Raw genomic sequence first — 6,934 nt, forward strand, 5'->3', positions numbered from 1 at the left:
ATACTAGGATGAGAACATATACAACAATACTATCATGAGAACATATACAACTATACTAGAATGAGAACATATACACCGATACTATGATGAGAACATATACAAGTATACGTTAACATAAATGTGATCCACTTTATCGGAGCATGATTTCATTTTCATGGCTCGAGTTGTAACCAGAATCTCCTGGAGGGAGAGCATGAGTTTGCATATAGATCTATACCAGATTGACTATCCTACACTATGATGCTAGCTACAGCTGGACCTACAGGTCTACGGGTGCCAAATGTCATACCTTTTGACGACTTACATTGTCATGTTTTCCAGTCGATAGTATGGTACAATTAATCACATAATACCTTGATATAAATCCGGTTTAAGGTAGTTAGTAGAGCAGTTGTTCCTATAATACAACACTACAATACTACATTAATGTACCCGTTACATTTATTTTGTGATCTTTTCACTGAAACATTAATATAGAAACTATATTTTGATAATGATAGTTACACTTGGAAAAATGACACACTTTTACAAGAAACGAGAATACGAAACAGTTGTGCCTTGGTAGAAGGCTACTTTTAGTAGAAAATATAAGATTTTCTAGGAGTTACAAAATTTTACAAACACTTACAAACATTCACATACTTTTACTACAAACATTTACAAACTCGTACTTTAAACAACGATTCAAACATTTTGATACAAACATAGACACTAAATACTTATGAACTCACCAACTTTAATGCTGATAAACTATTTCAAATAACTTGTATTCTCAAGTCATCAGTAGACAGGTACTGATGCCAACTTTTGAGAAGATGGAGCGCATACAAGACCCATCTTATATTTTGATTCATGTTTTGGTGTCTTATATACTACAGAACAAACTTGTATTAAAATTATATATTTATTGTAATGGATGATGTTGTTTACTTGTTTACTATTATACTGTGTAGTGATACTATACATGACGTCTTCCGCCCCAAAACATTTCCGCCGTTCTCGGTTTTGGGTTGTGACATGATCTGAGGACCGAACGAAGTGAACTTCAACATTTCCATCTTCAGCGTGGTTCTTAATGAAGTGATACCTTAGTGGAATATGTTTAGTCTTTGAGTGTTTCACTGGATTGTGACATATTCAAATCGCACTTTCAGAGTCACAGTTGAGGAGAATCTTCTTCATACTTAATCCATAATCTCTAAGTTGGCTTTGTATCCAAATTACTTATAAGGTACAAGATGTTGCAGATATGTACTCAGCTTCGACAATGGAAAGAGAGACACATGTTTGTTTCTTTGATTTCGAGCTGACAAGTTTGCCATCATGGAACTGACACCCACCAGTTGTGCTCTTTCGGTCCAAAACACTTCCACCTTGATCATCATCATAAAAGGCTTGAAAAAGATACAGAGTTTAGCATGATACCAGAGACTGAGAGATGAGGTTCATTTCAAATATCAAAAGATGTTTTTCACTGCGACCATATGAGGTTCTCTTGGATTTGCTTGAAACCTGGCACAGTAACATACATAAAACATTATGTCTGGTTTACTAGCCGTTAGATATATTAACAACCCTATCATTTGACGATAGAGAGTCATACCCACAATCGGTTTCTCAAGAGATAGAGTCAGCTTCGTGCCAAATGCCATTAGCACCTTTACTTTGGAATCTCCTGTCATGCTAAACTTTGCCAACAGAGTGTTTGTGTATGCTTCCTGATTAATGAATATGCCTTCTGGTCACTATCTAATATTCAATCTAAGGAAAAAGTTAATTGGTCCCATTGCGCTCATTTCAACTTTAGTCTCCATCAACTTCCTAAATTCAACCGTTAGGCTAGGATTCGTGGAGCCGAAGATGATTTCATCGACATAAATCTGAACTATCATTAAATGTTTGCCCTCTTTCTTGCAAAAGAAGGTTGGGTATACTGAACCTTGTTGGAATTTTGACATTTCGAGAATTTTTTTTTGTGTTGGTGGCCCCTATTTACCAATAGCAGGTTGATTAGAAGCAACAGATTCATAGTTTAAGGAGTAATTTGTTTGTTCAGTAGTGTTCTCCTTGTTCTCATCTTTTACCACTTTACATGCGTATGAAGTAAAAGCATTAGTATCTTTCATCTTAACACCGTTAGTTGACCCTAATTGTTCAGTCCCAACTAAAATTGGTTCAGGGCATTGGCCATACTGAGCAGGTGTCTCTACCTCAGTGGTTTCAAGGGGTGGGTTATAGTTATCATTAAAGGGAGGTGGAACACTATGATACCCTAGGCCATCCCAAATTTTCTTGATGTATCAATTAGATCCAATTGATGGTGCAGAATCCCAATCAATTGGATGATGCAAAATCAAATGAAGAAGAAGGAGAAGAATAATAAGATGAGACTCTATGTATTGATGAATAATCAATGATGCTCCTTACAAAAGATTCACACATACTTAGCACCGCTCCTAGCCGTCTAAATTAATGACTCCACAAACACTATTTATATGGAACATGGGCTGTGAACAGGTTCACGGCTGTAAACACCCACCTGGCCGTGAACACTCCTAACCACATGGACCGAAAACCCAACTGCCTCGAAAAGCAATGTATAAACCATATTTTAGACCCAAAAATCTCCCTCCTTTGTTAGAGCTTGCATAGATTCAGCCTTTTTCAATCACCAACACATCTGATCTCCCCATAGCGCCCAACTGCATCCTTTTGTCAATGAGTTCAATGATCATGCCTGTGAACTCCTTGGCAGCAGGTTCCAAAATCTCCTGATCGCATAAAATTTGATGTGCAGCTAAGGTATGAATGTCCCTCTCACCAAATTGGGGCAAGTCCTTCTTATCGACTATATGAAATTCACTATCTTTAAACTTGAAAACTACAGTGGGTATGGCTTCATCATATACCCAATATTGCATGTCGTGCAACAAACCATCACATATGTTCTTAACAGTAGGAATCTTTCTCATTTGCTTCGTTGGAGGCCACATAATGTTTTTGAAAGACTTGCAAAGAAGTTTTTGAAATCAGTCGCATGAGGATCCTTTGAACGATTGGAGAAAGGAGCTACAGATAGTTCAGCAAGATCCACCTTGGTGAGTGAAGAAAAATCATTTTTATCCTTGTAGTATTCCATATTATTGCTTTTTCTTTTCACCGGCCATAAATTAAGTCTTTCATGAAATCCCCACATTTGAATCCCTCACCGGTCACCATATTTGTGCTCGAACCTTTTCTTGTCGTGCTCGGTCACCGTTAGTTGACGCTGGTCTCCACAAAGATTTTGATAAGAATTCTTCATAAGGAGCAACCTTCCCCTTTTCTGTGATGTGACATGCGTCCCACATATTTTAATTGTAATTCTAGGAGGGGCTTGCTTTGGTACTGTTTCAAAACGGTCAACGATCGTAGCGGTTCTGATTGGTGCGTTGTCATCAGGCTGATCAAAAGTTGATATATTGAATGGGCTGGTTCAGAAGTTTGTGCTGCACTTGGGCCATCAGCGGTGGTCTTAAATTTATCACCGAATTCAACAATAAGCTTATTCTTCAAATCAAAGTATCTAGCTGACAGTGCTCGAAGATTTACTTGCATTGTGGAGATCTGTTTTTCCTTTAAAACATTTTCCTCTTCCAGTTTAAAAACTCTAATATCGAGATTTGAGATTAGAACATCTTTTTCAATAAGTTTTTGATTTAGAAATCCAATCTCTGCTTCCAGGTCAGCAATCGATTGGCCCGCTCCCCGTATATTTCCTTCTCTTATAGATATTCCTTTTCCGCGAACTGATGAGTCTGAATCCTGTTGGGCCAGCAACCTAGCAAGCCTCTCAGAGGCAATGTCATGTGCAGGTCGTGGAGGAGTGGAACCCCCAGGAGCTGAAGAGTTCCCGACATCATGATAAGACCAAATAGAACTTGGGTTTTCATGGGCTGATTGAATGGTTGTAGCAGTTGCAGTGGGTGGTTGTATAGGTGGTGGTTGTTCCCTTATTAGCACTCCTCGCCTGGGATCAACTCTTCTTCTTTTCAAAGGAGGTTGGGAGGCTTGTGTCATTATCGGATCACCCTCAAACACCAATGACATTGGAATTTCAACATTAAGGGGAGGAATCCTTGAAGTCGAATCCACAAGATTTGATGTGTCGTCCATCTTAGTTGAAGTAGGAGGCATTTTCTCAAGAACATTTTCAACTCCCTCCATCTTTGTTGCAGATTGTTCAACTTCATTGACGTTGTCAAAGAAAGCGTCAAGGTCTTCTGTGTTCAACCTTATGTCATTATCGTGCTCAAACCTAAAAATCAAATCATCATTATCATAACCGGTTAAATCACCAACAAGACCCTCAAATTCATCATCATCTACTTTATTATTTTCACCATCATTACCCTCTTCAGTGGAAATAGGCAGATATTCTTCAGCAACTATCGCCATAGGAGGAACATGCCCCTCCTCATGCTCGGAAGCAGTGATCACATCATCTTCCGTTTCCATCGGATCTGATGAGCTTTCAGCTTTAGTTGAATCACTAACATCAACTAATTGGATGAACTTCACCAATGGATATTTTCCTTGGAACATAAAATTTCCTTTAATGTTCTGCTTCGTAAGTCCAAAGGTGCTGGAACCAATGGATTTTAGGTCAAGAGTCTCTCCCATTTTTTTATGTTCCGAGTATTTGTCATTGAAAATCATTTGAAGGATCCTCAGAAACATGAGAAATTTGTCTTTTCGTTTTCCCTCAACATTACCCACCGTCTTGTTCAGGATGAATCTAGAAAAATTGAAGTTAAGTCCTATAGCCAGAGCAATAGCTGACAAACACATGAACCAAGAATCTCCAGTAGGGTGGCAACAATTTCTTGATCATTGGAGGAAACACACAGTCATACTCCATACGTGTGATGATTTCTTTGGTCTGGTTTATCGGTATCTCAGTTAGAAATCCCGACTTGTCATTGATCCTCAGAATCTTATGGATGAGTCGTTCAGACACAACAATCTTCCTTCCGTTGATAGTAGCTTCCAAAGATACTTCGTCATTATTTTCTTTCCGCACCACAACATAATTCCAAAACTGCTTCACTAGGTGTTGAAAGATGATCGAATAGGAAGTGAGATCATAAGCCAAACATCATTTCTTCAGTCCATGAACCAAGCACTTGAAATTGTTGTGTGCGCAGGTGGGTCTAGCAGGAACATGACGAAATTTTGATTGTCTTTAAATTTTAGTTGTTTTTCAATCATGGATGCAACTACGTCAATTGACAGATCACACTTTCTAAAATAAAAATATGCATTTTTAAATTTATTTTTCAAAGAGTCAAGCTCGATAGTTAATTCGGAATGTTGTTCCTTAACATATTTATAATTCACACATTTATTGCTATATTCTTCTTGAAGTTTTCAGAAGTTCTTTGTTTTGGCATCTAATTTTTCTTTCATGGGTTTCTGACCTTTCCTAAGAGTATAGCCTTCATATTTAAGGTCCTCATTTTCTTTTTTTAGCAAATCGATTTGTTCACGAAGAAATTTAATTGTAGCTTCATGAGATTTAGTACATGAAACTTCATTGATCGGGATGATTGAAGAACTCATTGTTTACCAAAAATGCCCTTTGACTAAAAACTCCAAAGTCAACCTTAAAAGTCAAATTTAAAAAGTCAAACTTGAAAAGTCAAACTAAAAAATCAAACCAAAAAGCTAAATTTGAAAATTTGAAAGTTAAGCGATAAAGTAAAAGTTTAAAGTCAATGGTTAAATCTGAAAGTCAAAGTCAATTTTAAGGTCAAAAGTCAAAAATTGAAAACTAAAATTTTTGGTTGAAAATGATATTTGAAATTTTGAAAAATTCATTTTTGGGCAAAACATGTTAAAATTTCAAAAATTGGATCGAAATAACGAAGCCTTTTGAGTTAAATCTGGAATGAGTGTATTATCTAGCAAGCTAGATGAGTTGAAAGGGGTGCTCGTTGATTATACAAGGGATCCAAGTTCGATCCTTGCAACCCCCAAAATCCTTTTGATTATTTGCTGCTGTTGCGAAAACTATACGCGAGAGGACCGCACACACTGTTGGGTTGAGTACTCCTATTGACCGCAAACATGATGAGCCATAAACGTCCAAGCTGGAAACATTTTTGGGTTGTAAACGCTTCTTCATTTCGGTCGAGAATCCTTCTTTTGTCCAACCAAGAACCCTTCTTCGGTTGGCCATGAACGCCTCTTCGGAGTTCGTGAACACTGCTTCAGATCACGAAAAAATAGCGTTTTTTCACCCCTTTATGCTCCAAAAATCGATCAAAAACTCGTGTTAATGAAAAACTCAAAGAACAAACCCCCAATATTTTTCCAAGAAATATCCAAAAACAAAAAAAAAATCCTTCAAGAAAAAGATCAAAAATTGTCATGATTTGGCAAAATTGATTGATACAATCAAACCTCTGATACAAACTGCAAGTCCTAAATTTTCTTGACGTATCAATTAGATCCAATTGATGGTGCAGAATCCCAATCAATTAGATAATGCAATATCAAAATAAGAAGAAGGAGAAGAAGAATACGATGAATATTCAATGTTTTCTGTAGATTAGAAAGATACTCCCTCACACAAGATTCACACACACTTAGCCCTTTTTTACCGGTGACTCCCTCTACCATCTAACATCTATTTATATAAAACATGGGCCGTGAACAAGTTCATGACCATAAACTAGTTCACAGCCGTAAACACCCACCTGGGTTGTGAACCCTCCTAACCACACACACCACATGGCCCGAAAATTATTAAAGCCTAGAAAAGTAAAGTATAAACCATATTTTTGACCCAATAGTATACAAGACATGAATCTACTTTTCCATATCAGCCCTTAACTCTTCAATTTTTCGATTAACATCTTCTCTAACTATCTTCACATCTTGAATGAAAATA

The sequence above is a fragment of the Lactuca saligna genome, chromosome 3 (genome assembly GCF_052625555.1).
Source record: "Lactuca saligna cultivar CGN05327 chromosome 3, ASM5262555v1, whole genome shotgun sequence".
NCBI lineage: Eukaryota > Viridiplantae > Streptophyta > Magnoliopsida > Asterales > Asteraceae > Lactuca > Lactuca saligna.